Below are 18,207 nucleotides of genomic sequence, written 5' to 3'. Positions count from 1 at the left end.
ACTAGACTTCTTAAAGTTGAAACTAGCGCAGTCGGGTTCAAAAAAGCAATGTATCTCACAGGTTTTCGCGTCAAGGGCGTCAATGCTGCGAATCACGTGATGTTTTAGACGTTTACCTTCAAAGATGTGGTTGGCTCTCCATTCCAGGTGACGACAGATGTCTGGAAAGAGGGTTTCCGTTAGCAATGGAAATAAAATCGTTGGTGTCCATGTATGAAGGGATAATCCAGGAAATCAGTACTTAAGAGGGGAGTCTGGTTAAAAGCATTGATTTTCGGTTATTTCGGCCCTTTTTCTCAAATATCTAGCCAAGATTTCATTCAATCGAAGAATGACTCAATCAGGCTGGAGTTTTTGATTCATTAATTTTTGGAATTTTTTTGGATGATTTTTTGAATATTTTTAATGTAGAAAAATTAGAGGGGAATATTAAAAATTCTAGAAAATTGGAAAATATCGGATTCGGGGGTTGTTAAAAATTACAATATGGAGTGAATTAGTAGACAAATACTAGAAAGTCCACCACCCCATCAAGGTGCCTGTGATCCCATTAGCAGACTAACTGGTTTACATTGTATCAAGATATACCTTTTCTACCCTAATCGATTTCATTCCCAGATCAACATCATTTCCCCTAAAACAAGCTGACTATCTCCTTACGAATTCTATAATTTTTAGCTAATTTTTAATGAAACGTAAAAACGAAATGGCTGAATACTATACAGTAGTTCACGGCAAAAGTCACATTGGCTTCTGCTTTCCATATATCGATTTCTGAGATCATATAATCCCCTACCATGCTTGTTATTCATTCTAATATAACTATGGGCCGATTTTCACCAAATTAGCAGAAAATATGTATGAAAAATAAACAAACAGTTACTGAAATGGACAGGTGCCCAGAAAATATCCTCTTGATAAAATTCACACATAAAAAATAAAACGAGGATGGGTAGAATTCAGACTCCCGCCTTTGTACGTCCAAGGAATACCGTTTGCTACGAGAGGCTGCAGGGAACAGTTTTTGACAACCAACTTTTGCTTTATCAGCTTTTACTGCTAACAATCGAGAAAATGATTTTACTAACACTCAGCCGGGACTTGAGCTCAAAAGAGACGCAGCGAAAATTGTTGGTTTTATATCATCTGAAAAGTTTCACACACAGATGGGTGCGTTGCGTTGTGATATAGGTCTACTACAATACTGGAAAAGTACTAAGAATACGTCTAGCACTGTTCTGGGCTGTTATATTACATTTTTAACGCATTTATTATTGGTACATATTTATTATCATTGTTGATTCAGACGTCGCATGTTAAAGCAGATCTCTCGAATTAAGTTAGGTACATGTGAAATTCGACGTTTGAACTGGGTAATGGTAGCAGTGTCCAGTATTACTATAAATACCGGTAGATACGCTATGATATTATTCCTGTAAATTTTGCTTTCAATTTAGCACATTATGTTACTAGCTATATGCACCACACAGATAAAAAAGAGAGAAAAAAAAACGAAAAAAAAAAATAATGCCAGGAAAGAACTTTGCTTCCAGGGGATTCGAACACGGACCCTCCGAATACGTTACCACTGACTCCTCTATCCACTGGACCACCTCGGTAAGCGCTGACGTGGCCATCAACTGAGTTTTTAAAGAGAGCTATGTATTCCTTCTCTGTGGTGATTGACAGTTTTCAAGCTTTTTCAAGGATGACTTTTCCGGTTTCCGTGTAGAATTAAATCTTTAACTGATCGACACCAGACGTAAATCTCACAGTAAACCCATTAATACTCTTTTAGCCTTGGTCCACGCCGGGGAACGTTTAAGAAATTTATAATTTGAACAGTATGACCGTGCGCCGATTCTCTCCCTGCTCGTAAGGTGTCTTTTCGTCGGTAGGGGAAAACATTAACACAACATTGTTTATCATTATTTCCATTGTTTTAGGTTAGGGTAGCAAACCATTTGGCTTTTAGCGTACTGCTACATGATCTCTCTTCCCAGCCTCTCTTGCCCGAGAATGAAAAAAAAGAATATGGCCGCCAAATACATCCTTTAAGCTTTGAAAGTTCTCCTTTATTGACAAACGTTGAACATTAATTTCGGCAAACAAATAGTTAAGTTGAAAGAGGATTTTACAAAAGTCTCCATTTCGATTTTAATTTGCAATATCGGTCGCTTTACACAACTTGTGAACTCCTGGCTCAGTTTTCGTTTGCTTCTGTTTTAAACATGGAATAATAATTACTTAGGGGTAATACAGTGTAAAGATTTGTACAGAAAAACAAGAAAAACTTGCAGTATAAAGGCGAAAAATGTACTTTAAAAACGAAATAAAATATTCAAAACAATCTGATCACGTGACTGATGACGTCAGTCCCTCTTTTGGTAATGCAAATTTTCTCTGCTGTGTGATGAAACGTTAACTCTCTACAGCTCTCGGCCTAGTTTCCCGACATTTTCGTTCATGTTCATTGCCAACTTAAATTTTAAATTCCGTAAACTGGTTATTTTCAAATGCTCCACACAACCAAAACCTCAAATATGCTATTTTATTTTAACCCAATGATGAAATCTTGTCAAAGCAACAAAAAATTCTAATTCAGCAATGGTCACGTGACTGATGACGTTATCACCCTAGATGTGACATGAGAAGATATTTTATGGCAAATGTTATCTTGTTGTGGTCTGAGATTCTTCTACGTATAAAATTGTCAAAGTTATAAAAGCTTTCAAAAAAAATTGCCTCAGAGAATTCTGGGATAATTTTTATGATAATTATAATTTACTTTTATAATTATTATTGTTATTATAAGCGTTTTCAGTGCTATTAATTGATTCCTACACTCTCCTAGAACCGGGGCCATTCCTTGGTCCTGAGGTACCCCGGGAGTTTTTTACTTGATGGACAGACACCTTCTCAGTATGTGCGCCGTTTCTAGGAGGGTGATCTTTTGCAGCTCATAATATGTTACTGGCTCCAGGGATCTTTCCTAAATTCTGGTCCATTCCCTTTCTAATACTAGTCCCAGCGCACCAACAATAATCGGTACAGTCTCTGTCCTCATTTCCCACATTCTCGTGGTTTCAATCTCAAGATCTTTGTATTGTGAGACCTTTTCAATGACTTTCGTCGAGGTGTTTCGGTCGGATGGTACCAATACATCTATAAATTTGCAACACTTATAGATGCAATATTATTAATATTAGTGGTAGTAGTGATAGTAGTAGTATTATTTAACGACTTTCTTCGAGGTTAGCCTGCGAATGCAGGAGTATTTTCGTGTGGAGAGAAGCGACGACCGGAAATACGTCTGCCTTCACAGCGGGATATATCAAGGTTTTTCATGTGGAGTCCATTTTCTAGACTAAGTTTTTGTAGTCATAATGTGATATTTACAGTGAACAATGCATTACAAAAGACCTGCTGCACCTGCTAAATGTTTGCCATAAAATGATGGCCAGTTTATACATAAACATGGCTTTTAACTCATTGCAATATTATTCAAACTATTTTTAGGATAGAGATAAAATGTTTGGTTGAAAAACAAGAACTAAAACAAGAACAACAGCGACATTTTTTTTTAAGGCCAAAAAATTAAAGCAGAACTATTTCGTATTTTTAATACGTTAAATTATGTAGCTATCGATGCGAAATTTAATGTTTTAAATTCACCCAGCAGTTGTAAGTCCACACAACAGCATTTTTTTGCCCAGATTGGTCCAAAATGCTGTTTATATAATATAGTAATGTGAACGAATATGAAATTGCAACCCCAATAACCTTTTTGTAACCGTGTTAATGACTTCTTTTCGCCTTAGCAAAAATACCGACAGCTTTTCGTCAAAGCTATCATGAAAACGATAAGTTAATAATTACCCTGCAAAAGTCTTCTTGAAATTTTTTCATTTCAGAAGTCCCTGCAAGTCTTCTTGACTGTAACGTTTTCAATATCATATATTTTGACTGATCACGATCTTTTTGGATCCGACGTTGAGCAAGATTGTTCGTACACGGTTTTTGCCGTGTTTTTTTTTTTACCTTAACTAAACATAATAATTACCTGATGACTTTATACCAACGCCAAAATGATAAGGGGTAACCACTAATAGGAATAAACTTACCTTCGCTGTTTGAATCATGCCCATGTGTCCAGGAGATGAATCCCAGTGAAATCCACAAAACTATTAGCTCCATTATAAAAAAAAGGAGACATGAAGCAAGTAAATTGCTTGAAGGAAAAGTTTTCTTTGAAAATGTTCAGCCCTGAAAACCGTTTTTTCCCGAGCGCTGTATTTTGGCGAAATTCAGTGTGTGATTTGTTAATGTTAAAACTTTTTTTTGATGCTACAACCAAGGGATAGGATACTTTACATAGAACTTCCAAATATATCAACACTGGTGAGTGCTAGACCACACAGAATCGTGTTTAGGCGTTTTTCATTGCAATTGGTTGGCGAAAAAATTTTGTTTAATAAGTAATAGGGCAAACATAATTGGTTGTTGAGTATTTGCATCGTCATGCTTAGGTTGACACATGACGACACTAACTTAATATTAAGATTCCACGATGACAGCCAGATTCCATGATCACAGCCTGATTATTACTTTTGCTTTTACTCTACAGTTTTTTTTGTTTGCAGAAAGCAACACGTCATTAAACGGTGTGTCAAATTTCATAAGGAGCCGACCAGTTAACTTTTAAGGGTGGGGGTGGGTGATTTTGAAAAAAAAAATTCCTGCAAGCGCTTGTTGGAAGAAAAGAATTGCATGCTGCACAAATGTAATAGAAAACTTATGGGAAAAAAGGGAAAAAATACCCTGCCCACCAGATTGCTAGAAAAAAAAATTCTTGATGACCAGAAATCACCCATGCAACCCCCCCCCCCCCCCCCCCCACTCAAGCTAGGGGGTTGTATGGCTCACTTAAGGGGATCAAACAGAACATGTATAATCTAAATCTTTGAGTAAAAAGCATCACAAAAATGCATGATAGCAAGGATAGAACGGTAGCTTTGTTCACTTTGTAAATCGATTTTTTAATTTGCCACTTAAACCCTTATTTTGGTCGCCATCTTGGATTTATAAACAAACCTTTGATTCCCTCTTAATTTAGACACGCGATTTTTTTAAAGAAGTTTTAAACTACTAGATATCTGACATATTATATTAGCATTGTCAAGGTTACTCAAGATATGATGACGTCATATATGACGTCACAGTGACCGCCAGTTTGCCTTTAAATTGGCCTATTCAACTAATATCTCAATCATCTAAATAAGGAAATTGCTATTAATAAAATTAACTAAACATTGGAAGTTCTTCTTTTTCACATTACAAACCTGTTTTGTGCTGAAATGGGCAAATTTGACTTTTTTTATGAGGAAAAAGGCCAATTTGAAACAAATTAGTAACTTTCTTTAATCCTTTGGTGACAGCCGGCGAGTAGCGGAAAAACCGCATTTTTCACCAATTCCTCTTCTTTGAACTGGTTTTCGTCTAATTAGCATGGCTAAAAGAATGGCTAAAAATGAATTTTTCATCAAACAAAGGCATATTTTCCGACTAATCGCCGGATCAAATCAGCCAAAATATAAAGAACCAAGAACGAGAAGTCCAAAGACTACTGCAAAGCTGATTTAAAACAACGTGTATTGTTTTTAATAACAATATTTCGGCTGGCCATACCAGCAGATGTTACAGATGTTACTGAACCAACTAAACAATCGCAATATTATATAGATGGAGAATGTCGCAGTTAAAGGGAGAGGCGGAAATGACGTACGTACAACATAAAAACTGGAAAGGAAAAATACTAAGGATATGGATTTACAATAATTGGTCACGGCGGTTTAGGCCATGAGGTTCAAGAGTCATGGCCTTATCTATAAAATGCGACTCCGTGGTCTTACGAACGAACTGAGTCACGTGAGGAATGAATTTTTTCTAGTGGGATTAACTGCATGTCAGTATGAGAATGGTTAGAGTGAGAGAGAAAGTGTTCAGAAACAGTAGTGGGTTTAGATTTAATGTTAGTTTTGTCGACTGCACGTCTGTGTTCGTTAAATCTGTCCTTGAGACGTCGCTTAGTTTCACCTATATATTATAAATTACAACGGTTACATTGAACCATGTAGGATATCCTTAGTATTTTTCCTTTCCAGTTTTTATGTTGTACGTCATTTCCGCCTCTCCTTTTATTGCGACATTCTCCATCTTTATAATATTGTGATTGCTACATAAGTTCAGTAACATCTGTAAACCTGAAGAAGGCTGGTATGGCCAGCCGAAATATTGTTTTTAAAAACAATACACGTTGTTTTAAATCACCTTTCAAACTAACAACACGAAAATAGATACTTTGGAAAAACATTATTGGTATTGCAAATGTAAACCGTTTATCGCTAGCCTTCACAGTCTTTTGAAGGCTTCCAGCCCAAAAAGACACTGTTCACGAAGCTTTTAAGCGAATTTACTATTAAAATAGAATTTTACGATTAAAATAATAAAATGAATAAAATAAATCATTAGAATTTTACTATTAAAATAGTAAAACTCTACACCGTGTTTAATACTCAAGACCTTGTGTTCAGCAGCACATACCTGACCTGTATAAGCCACATAAGGGAGTGCCTCCCCTCCCCCCCCCCCCCCCACCCACCTCGAAACGTGTTTCACTCTTCAGTCTAGAGCTTGTTTTAGGACAAAAGCACCATGATCCCATAACTGACATCATTCGCATAACACCATTCTTCATTGCTAAAATTCGTGTTTGGAATTTAAAATAGACATAGATTCACATGTACTGCATTTTCTGCCCTAACATCATAAGCTGAAGAAAAGTCCATACGCATGAGTTGCAACTACTCTACGGTAACGTGCCAACGAGGGGAGCAGAAAGATGGTTCTTCTTCACATTGAGGCTTGGTAATTGCTCCTGTAAGTCGAAAAGATGACTTGCAAGGCGGCAGATTCTCCAGCTTGACCTTCCAGCCTTAAGCTGGGGATGAATCTCGTAGCGGCGCACTATGCCACTTCGATTTCTTTCCATACAGTTCCGTTCGGTTTTGCACTGTGGCACAAGGAATTTGACGAAATCAGCTTATTTGTGTTGGCACTTAGCAGCTCGTTCCATGACCTCACAGCATAGTACATCGCAGTAAATCCCTATATTGAACACTGTCAGCGGTAGACGTTATTCTCAGTCTTTTGACATTTCTGATCAACACCTCGCACTACACGTCAACCACTACGTCTACGCGCGTGCTGCGCAACGTTAGTTACTCTAAGCGACCACATGGTCATAGCTCCAGAGGAGATCTACAACTTCTGTACCCTTTCGTTTCATCGAAGCTGCCATTTATGTTCTCGGCTTGCCGGAACTGTCCCAGAAGTGCCATCCAAGCACAAGAGGAAATACTAAATCCTAAATGTTGCGAACCTTATGCGCAGCCTTCACCTTCGTTGGCTTTCTTCACTGGATCAAAGAAAACGTGGGGCTGGATGAGCAACGGTTCATTACAAAGTCCTTTGCTGGCTGCTTTCTCTTGCCTTGAAGGGCAGTCAGTCGTCTCTCACTTCTTTGTAGACAAGCTTAGCGAGTTGCAAATCTCTCTCGTCGGTGAACTTACTTCGGCCAATACATTGATTTTGATGAGACGCTCGGGGAATTCACATTCAGCTGAAACCTCTGAAACTGATTCCGGTCATGGACGCGTGACTGAATAAGGTTCTCCACTAAGAAATTGTTTTCAAGAAGAGACTCTATTCAATACACTTGCAATGTAAAAATATGATTTATTTACTTACTCTTTTCTGAAACAATTTTCTAAACGTTGCATTTTTTCTAGTTATTAAACAAATTGCGAACTGCCGGTCTTACTGAGTGACCAATAACGGGCGATGTTGATTTGCATAGGACGTCAGGTAGTTATGATTTAAGCACTAGAATAAACGGAAGTCATGTTTTTAGTTCAAATGCGTTTTAAATCTACGCTAAAACAAGATTTGTGTACGTTAAAAGAATATAAGCAACTTTCAGCCTTCCCCGAAATTCAATATGGCGGCCAAAAGGAGATTATGAGGGGCAAATTTAAATTTCGATTTTCAAAGTGAAAGCTACCGTTTTATCCTTGCTATCATGAATTTTTGTGGTGCTTAATAGTCAAAGATTATAATGTGACATGTTTCGGATGTTCCCCTCCAGTGAGCCATTAACCCAAATTTTCGGCTCTCAGCTAATGGACTACCTCGAGGATTTTTGCCCGTGAACGTGGTAAGGGTGCATGCATGTAGAAATTCAAACGCTTGAATAGATTTGTGAAAATGATCACACTGGTCACAAGGTAGTAATATCTCGTATAAGGTCTAGTGAAAATTCACCCATTTTATTTTATTTTATATCTATTTATTTTTACTCGCTGGTCGAAAACTTAGTGCAGGACAAGAAACGAAAATAAAAACAAGGCACAAATATTTTTCAGTGATTTTCGCTTTCCCTAATTTTAGTATGAAAATGAAATTGTCAAAAATTAATCAGCTTAACTAAAAGTCATATAACATAATGCTGTAGCTGGCTTGTGTGCACATGCATCATCAATAAAATATAACCTCACGAGTTATCTCACACATAAAGGAGCGTTGTACCCGGTATTGTCATCACAACTGTTGTCAAACACACAGTTTTAAATTAAAGAACTCCTCTTCGCCATTTCAGCAGATCATCGCAATATACGCAGATTATCTCTATCTCGAGTTCCAAGATGAAGAATATTTTCTGTTTTGTCTTCCTTTTCACTTTTGCGTTGGTTCTGGGCTGCCAAGACGTACAGAAGAAAATGATCGCTTCGCCCATTTGCCCAAAACAGGTCACCCAAAACACTGCAAGAGCGCTTGAAAGTCTGAAGGAAGTTGGCTCGCCTACCTTCAAGACGTGGAAAATTGTAAGAGAACGCACCGAAGACCCGCCAGTTTCACAAGGATGCGAAAACGATATGAACAAAATCGGAAATGATAAGACGGGAATCCTTTATAATTTCCAAACGACGTGCTATCTTATAGGGAATGCCAACTTGGTATTGTTTATGAAGTCAAAAACCGAAAACGTCCCACCAGGCGTGGAGCAGTGCGCCAAAACTCCTACATTCCAGGCAGTATATCTCCCTTTCGCCTACAATGCAAACACCTACATGACCCTTAATGCAACCGCGGCCCCTTGGTTTTTCACCGCTCCACTTACTGGATGCGACATTTTCGTGGCAACCAACCCCGACCAACCTAATCGGCCCATTGTTATTCACTCGAATTTGAACGAATACAAAGAACACAACTTAGTGAATCTCCAGGTTAAGGGAATATATGCTGACGAATTGCTGACCGATTCACCTCCGGGTTACCAGCTGATCGCTCGTGTCTATCATAAACCGTCACCCGAAGAGGAGATGGACGTTAACAACTATTTGGAGAAATATAAAACAAAACACCAAAAAATCATGCTCTTGAGTTATCCTTCGGCAAAACCTCAGTTCTTCCTTTTTTTTGGTCATTACGATGGGAATTGGACTTTCTTTCTCAAGGGAGAACTAGATGGTACAACGTTTTTCTTCAAGGTCTCTGCACGGGGAGAAGTACTCTCAGCTGGTGGACGTAATGCAAAACCATGAGTTAGATTACGGAGCCTTTAACAATTTAAGAATAGTGTGATTGTAACATCTGCGGATCAACCGACTCCGAGTTAGTTTTCCAATATTTATTTGTATATGTTGTAGCTAATTTTTTATCTCAGGTTTTTTTTCTTTTTCTTTTGTTTCAACTTCATTTGCATACATTACCATACCCCAAAACAAAAGAAAAACAAAAATTACCTGAGATGAAAAATTAATTACAACATATACATTTACACTTCAATATTATTTATATACAGCTATTTCGCAATTATTTATAAATTTGCATTTAAAGCATGCGAGCACTGCGATATTTTTGCGAGGACGAGCATGCGAGCATTACTGTAAAACTTTTGCGAGCACGAGCAAGCGAGCACTCGTCTGAATTTTGCGAGGAAATCGAGCAAAGGCCATATTTTGCGCGCACTTGAAAATTTTAAAGGACCATTTGACACCCCTAGAATTTAATACCCAGTTTACTATGTCGATCCTTCTTTTATTGTTTTCATTGTTAAAAAGCCAACAGCAGCCCATCAAACAAAGAATCACTGAAATCTTTTGAATTCAAGCACTGTTTATGTATGGTCCGTACAGTAGGATAACGAGACGTTCTGACAAGAACTTAGAGTTTATTGAACAAAAGATACTACATGTATAATAGTAAAAACATGAACACTATATTAAAAAAAGAAAACTGCAGAAAGACCAATAACGGGCGATATTGATTTGCATAGGACGTCAGGTAGTTATAATTTAAGCACTAGAATAAACGGAAGTCATGTTCTTGGTTCAAATGCGTTTTAAATCTACGCTACAACAAGATTTGTTTACGTTAAAAGAATATAAGCAACTTTTCAGCCTTCCCCGAAATTCAATATGGCGGCCAAAAGGAGATTATGAGGGGCAAATTTAAGTTTCGATTTTCAAAGTGAAAGCTACCGTTTTATCCTTACTATCATGCATTTTTGTGATGCTTAATAGTCAAAGATTAATATGTGACATGTTTCGGCTGTGAGCCATAAACCCAAATTTTCGGCTCTCAGCTGATGGATTATAAGAGAGTACTAACCATGACCATTTTTGCTAACTTTTGCAGGCTTTTCCTAATTTTTCAAGTTTCGATACACGCGTCTAATTCCTTGCCATCCATTGCAACAGATGACAGAGAATCCAGTTTCAAATGACAAAAGTGGACCATTTAAGTTTTGGAATTTCAATGATGCGAAACAAGTTTTAGCTTTTTTAGAAAGATAGCAAATAGAGTGACCTGCACAGCCCCCAGTGAGCCATCATTGGCGGCACTGGGTATAGAAAAGTTACCTGCGAATTAAGGCAGCCGTTGGTATTTCCGCTTGTCGCTTTCCTAGCTGGCTTCCATCGGAACGAAAGGCGTCTTCTCACACCGGTTCAGCTTTTCCCAAGATTTTTACTTTAAGAGCCATTTTCTGAGAAAATCGAGAATCGCAAGACACTCGTCAAAAAATCGATTTTTTTATTATTTTGCCAAAACATCCCTTTTAGTGACCTAATTTAAGGAAAAATAGTTTTGGGTTCAAACGATTCATTTTAAAGGAAAAATTAAAAAAAGTTTGAAAAATCGATTTTATTCCTGTTTTTCGAACAAAACACGGCAGGGTGCAATGGCAACTTCGAGAGAAGGGTGAAAGCGTAAGAAACATTCCCTGACACTGAAACTTCACCGAATTATTATTTTGTTCTTACTCCTGAAAACCTTAAAAGAAAATTTGAAAAACAATGTCTTGTATTTTTATAATTGACAAGTCTAAAGAGGTCATATTTGTGACGTTAGACATGCTAGAAAACGAAGGCCAACTTTGACTATTAAAAAAGGCCTCTGGTATATGCCGCTTGCTCATAAAATCAATATAAAATGGAACCTTGGCGTTTGTACTAACTTACTGGAAAGTTTTAGCTCTGGAAATCAAATACCATCCTGACACCAAAGCAAGCGGTGAGAGCAATTAAATTGGGAAATTTATGCAAATTAGACGGCTTGCGGACGGTTGTCAAACTAAACGAAAGGTTTTACATGAAAGGATTACTCACCATTACTTGTAACACGTTTTTACGGCAAGGAAAGTTATTTCCAACTTTTGTTGCGTCGGTTTGAGTCACAAAATCCATAATTTTAAGCCAAAAGGTCCAAAAGACAAACGTACGTTTGCTCAGCGACTACGCCAGAATCCGGCCGTGAATCGAAATAAAGTCACAACACGTCACTGCGGTCCTTTAGAAGCAAGAGTTGCAAGAGTTTTTACTTCAGTCAGGAGGCCAAAAGATTGAAAATTCATCGCAAACTAATGACTTCGATTTTGAAAACCTTTCATCACTTCAATCGTTCGTCGGCTGATGATAAACATCGCACAAGATCGTATGACCTTTGGCGTGTGACCGGAAATCGGTCACACGCTTAAGTCACGTTAGCATACTGTCACGAATTTTAATACGATTTTTCACGTTTGCTTTCGACAAAAAATAGACTCATCGAAATAAAATCAGGCTTGCTTTATTTTTTTTATTTTTTTTAAATGTCTTTTATAGCCTGCAGAACTTGTTTCCCATGCATCGCGCGTGTCTCGCGCCCCCAGTCAGCTTCGCAGTGCTAGCGTGAAAAGCGCAAAAGACTGAAATTGACTCCTGTTCTGCAGTTGATTTCTTTTATAGACACCTTCTAGGCATTGACAGGCTGTGGAAAAAGAGTTTTTTTTTATTATTATTTTTTGAAGTGCTACATCATTTTCCTATAAATTTCAAACGTGACTGTTAAAAGACTGTTTGGAACCCATGGATGGAGAAAAGCTGTGCCGGAGAGAAGGCCAACCTACGAGCCGAGCCAACTTTAGCGAGCGTTTATATGAGGAAAAAACTGACCACTTTGTCCGAGTCAACAGTGCTTGCGCATGCTGTCTTTGTCTAGCCTTGACCGTGTTGTCCCAGCTAGCTGGGCGAGCCAAAGTGGAGAAATATCAGCCGGGCTAGAAGGGTGAGGCCACCACTACCGGCTCAGTGGAGGGCTGACTTCCGGAAGCCTTCAACCCCGCCCACTACTGGTAGTAAGGCGTCTATCCGAACCAAGATTTTGTTTCTCATGTAAATGGTTTACCAAGTTTTGTAAGGAAATGGAGGAAAAGTTGGCTCGCCCAGGGTAGCTTGGGAGGTGAGTAAACACCAGATAACCCCAATAATAAGCACAAACTTTGATTGTCAGTTAGATGTCCACTATTTTAAGTAAGCGACCTGGGATGTGATTGTCGCATCCATGCCCCCTTCCAGATCCCCTTTATTATCGGTAAGCCTCTGATAGGTCAAAGTAATACAGTCGTGCCTCCAGTAAGCGACCACCAAAAATGCAAAGACTTAGTGGTCTCTAACGGGAGGTGGCCGTTTAGAAGAATCGGACCACATGGGGTCTATTCCGAGAAGAGGTCCAGGCACATTCTATTAAATGGCGGTGTAACAAATTCCTGGCAAAATATTATCTTTTACCTCTTTTGACAAATACGGCTTTTAAATCATGCTCAATTTAAAGAGGGATTCAGGTGAGTGAGATATAGAATAGTCTAGAATCACAACAGAATCTTCACTTTGTTGGCTACATCTACTAAGTTAGGATATGTGTAGTTCCACGATGTCACTAAAGGTCTTCATATTTTCTAAGGAACATAGTACACACAGCAAAAATAGAGAGCAGAGAATGCGTCAACTGGTCGCTTATGGAAAACAATTAACCGTGGCGCCCAAAAAGTGGTCGCAGTCACTTACAGAAGGTGGTCGTTTACTGGAGGTTCCAACTGTAAGGCTTTGACTGGGAAAATTTGGTCTTTTGGATTGGCGGTCGCACATGGAGGTTCGACTGTGTTAGGTCTATTAGAGTATAAGCCACCATCACCTCACTGTGAGTGACGAGAGCCAGGAAAGTATAGTATACACTCCCTTAGGATACACAGAATCGTTGTTTTGAGGTCCCGTTTAGCGAAATGGATCATTCAAGGGAGGTGCTGAAGTCCCATAGTGAAATTTATAAGGTTTATGGGTTTTTAGTGCAAGGCGAAACACAATACTTAGGGCCCTGTTGTTCAAACGTTGAACAACAGGAAATCACTATCAAGCGAATAAGAAGAAGCAATTGCGTTACTTATTGGATATAGATTTATCCAGGGGAAAGCGTTAGTCCCGGGGGCGTTAGTCAACTTTTCGAACATACAGCCCCTCAGTCACTCTCCTCCGCAGACTTACCCTGGGTAGACTACGAGTAGTCCCCCATTTTTCCTCAGGGATAGTAGAGCGAGCGAAACGCGAGGGCACGTGAAAATTACCCCACGCGAGAAAAGGCACGCGCACTCGCGTTTCGCTCGCTCTACTATCCCTGAGGAAAAATGGGGGACTACTCGTAGTCTATACCCTGGGCGACCAGGATAGGGGAAGATAATACTCGACCTTCCTTGCATCATCGCGAGAGCCTATAGCCTTCACTTTCTTTTGGCTCGTCCTACAATCCTACCTAACGTTCGTGGGACAGGAAAGTCTGCGTGCGAGGCTTGGGAATCTAGGGAGACTATGGTAGCATGGTGCAAATAGCCGGGATGAGCTACTTTGTCCACACGAATTCGAACCAAGAGGATTGGGTCTGCTAGAAGAAATCAGTTGTAGCTTTCTGTGATAAGTAATATTCCAACAGTATAGGATCATAGTTTGAAGCCATTTCACAATCACTAGTTTCCGCGCACCTCTACCGGCGAGTTGTGGACAAAAGCAGCTGATAGCTGTATGCGAACCTTTTTTCCACAAAATGGTTTCTGGGTTTTCGTATTCGACAGTGTCATGTATTGATTTTTTTTTTTAATCTTAATCGAAGTCTTTTTTATTATGTACTGTCTATCTGACTGACTGTTTCTTTGTGTTTTTTTTTTCTGGTAATAACAGGTTTCATAATTTGGTCGTGGTTGGGGTTATAGGCTCCCGATCGTGAGCAAATAGCGAAAAAATCAACAAGCAAAACCAAAGTGAACTATAGCGTTGAATCCGTTGGCCACGGAGAATTGGTATTATTCTGCAAGTTCTTTACTACAGCAAGAGAGTATACTCCCTTGACTATGGGACATTGGGCCGGGGGAACTTAGTATTTTGACCCGGTATAGGGGAGGAGGGGAGGGGGAGGGGGAGGGGGGTACTCTGGCCAGATTCCAAGTCACGGGGATGATCGAAGTATGTTTTTTTTCTTGGTTTGAAAATATTTTGAACAAATTTGTTTTTTTTAGCTGTGGCTTTACTTAAGTATTCAAAATATTCGTTCTTTTTTGGTCTTAATTTTCGCTTCCACGGATCACTCACGACACTTGGAATCCGAGGTACCCCTCCTGTTTAGTACTTCGAAGGCAAAAAAGCTGTTTCAAAGCCTAGTAGGTAAATAAAAGAAAAATAAATATGCATGGCTGTTTCTACTGCGATGAGAGGATTTCTTGTCAAAAAATGTGAAAACTGTATTAAAATTGCTGACAACAGCTACGAAAATTTCGTGACAGCATGCTGACGTGACTAAAGCGTGTGACCAATTTCCGGTCACACGCCAAAGGTCATACGATCTTGTGCGATGTCTATCATCAGCCGACGAACGATTGAAGTGATGAAAGGTTTTCAAAATCGAAGTCATTAGTTTGCGATGAATTTTTATTCCTTTTGCCTCCTGACTGAAGTAAAAACTCTTGTAACTCTTGCTTCGACGTGTTGTGACTTTATTGCGATTCACGGCCGGATTCGGACGCAGTTGCTGAGCAAACGTACGTTTGTCTTTTGGCTAAAAATTATATATTTTGTGACTCAAAACGACGCAAAAGAAGTTGGAAATAACTTTCCTTGCCGTAAAAACGTGTTACAAGCAATGGTGAGTAATCCTTTCATGTAAAACCTTTCTTTTAGTTTGACAACCGTCCGCAAGCCGTCTAATTTGCATAAATTTCCCAATTCAATTGCTCTCACCGCTTGCTTTTGTGTCAGGATGATATTTGATTTCCAGAGCTAAAACTTTCCAGTAAGTTAGTACAAAAGCCAAGGTTCCATTTTATATTGATTTTATGATCAAGCGGCATATACCAGAGGCCTTTTTTAATAGTCAAAGTTGGCCTTCATTTTCTAGCACGTCTAACGTCACAAATATGACCTCTTTACACTTGTCGATTATAAAAATGTAAAGCATTGTTTATCAAATTTTCTTTTAGGATTTTCAAGAGTAAGAAGAAAATAATAATTCGGTGAAGTTTCAATGTCAGGGAATGTTTCTTACGCGTTCACCCTTCTCTCGAAGTTGCCATTGCATCCTGCCGTGTTTTGTGCCAAAAACGAGCATAAAATCGATTTTTCAAACTTTTCCTAATTTCTCCTTTAAAATGAATCGTTTGAACCCAAAACTATTTTCCTTAAATTAGGTCACTAAAAGGGATGTTTTGGCAAAATAAAAAAAAATTCGAAGTTTTGACGAGTGTCGTGCGATTTTCGATTTTCTCAGATAATGGCTCTTAAGAGACTGGCAAGAGGTTACTCTCCACTAAAGACTTAACCCTAACAACATCATAATATAGGAAGGGTTCAACAGGCGATCGCTGAGGGAACAAAATGTTCGATTCCTACATAAGTCGGTAAGAGCTAGCTACGAAGATCGAAGGGCCTCTGCTAGCAGGGTACTTTAAAAAACACGAGTGAGGCATTCTGATGTACCAATCACTAGTATTACCACGGTGCTACTTCCCGCACAGCGAAGACGTCATCATCTCTAGACGAAGAACATGCGATTAAGAACATATATCGCGATTAATAACGAAGTGAAAAGAGACTTGATGGGTGAGGACTAATGCATGCGAGTTTTTGATGTATGTAAAACAAACCGCCTGCAAAATTCTAGTTTTGCCCAGTGCTTAACGCATTAAAAAAGCTTCTGAGATAAAAGCTACCAACTTTATAGCACCACAGTTAAGCCTAGACTATTCTATTACCGGTCGCGATAAAATCTTTGGAAGCACCATTGATATTTCTTGAATTTGAGCAAATTAAAAAAATTCGGTGCAATCGGCTATTATATTTAGTAAATTAACATAAACGTGAAAGAACTTGACAGATCAGTTATTAAAATCTTAACAAAGAAAAAAGAAAAAAGGAAACTTAATTTATGCCATATGATTTTTACTCGCTATGTATTAATGCTTTTTCGTACTCAAAATGGTTATTGAGTAAAACATGCAGTTTCTCCGCGGAGTCGAATGCGTTTGTCGTAGCTAGCGACGGGGCTTAATATAGAACGAGCAGGGAATATTCATGTCATATGTTATTCCCAAGTCATTTATTTTAGTCCCGGGCTATGATAGCCTGCGTAGCTGGCGGAACTGTGTGGCCGCGGAGCCGTGTTCCAAAAAGAGGGAGTAGGGACGAGGCGGTTGACTATATTACAACGGCTCCGCCGCCAAATCTCACTCGACTACTACGCAATACCGCCAGCTACGCAGGCTAGGGCTATGAGTACTTTTATATTTACTCTCGTTGGCTTATACAAGTACAGTGACGAGAGCTTTCGCGCCATCTTGCTGATGCTGTTTGACAATCAAAATTATCGTATTGCAGGTTCACCACGGCATCGAATACGTTTTAAGTACCGAGTGGTTTTATAGAACGATTTTAAGAAATATTCATGCCATGTTTAGGATATTTTAGATGGATTTGAAGGATTAGCACTCCGTACTATCTATTCTTTACTGTCTTCCATTCAGACTCCATTAAGCCTATGCCAACATAACAGTACATAAACACAAACTTTATTTATAGTCGAATTTTAGGTTAGCTAACAAGCTAATATCTTCGAGCTGGCACTACATAAAAATAATACACAAATTTATATAAACATTACATCCCGGGGGAGGGGGACTCAGCATATGAGAGGGGCGGGGATGCTCGTCGTCTCGCTTAGGGGTGTAAACTTCGGATTTTGGTCTCACTTAGGGTGTTCTAGGCAAAACGCATCATATTTAGCCGTGAAGGTCTCGTTTAGGGTTGCAAACGAAAAAATATAAAAATATATATTTGATATGTATATTTTTTTGGTCTCTTTTAGGGCTCAAAAAAAGCTTGGGCCACGCTCAATCGATCTCCTTTAGGGGTTTAATTCAAAATTTCCGACGCTTAGGGGTGTAAACTTCGGATTTTGGTCTCACTTAGGGTGTTCTAGGCAAAACGCATCATATTTAGCCGTGAAGGTCTCGTTTAGGGTTACAAACGAAAAAATATAAAAATATATATTTGATATGTATATTTTTTTGGTCTCTTTTAGGGCTCAAAAAAAGCTTGGGCCACGCTCAAATCGATCTCCTTTCGGGGTTTAATTCAAAATTTCCGACGAGCATCCCCACTCCATTAATATGCAGAGTCCCCCCGGGCATTAAATGTATTATAAATAGTAATAATCGGATAATGATAATAATAATAATAATAATAATAATAATAATAATAAACACATAAAAGAAAAGAAAAGAAAATATTATTT

The sequence above is a fragment of the Porites lutea genome, chromosome 7 (assembly GCF_958299795.1).
Source record: "Porites lutea chromosome 7, jaPorLute2.1, whole genome shotgun sequence".
Lineage (NCBI taxonomy): Eukaryota > Metazoa > Cnidaria > Anthozoa > Scleractinia > Poritidae > Porites > Porites lutea.
This window is presented reverse-complemented; position numbering follows the sequence as displayed.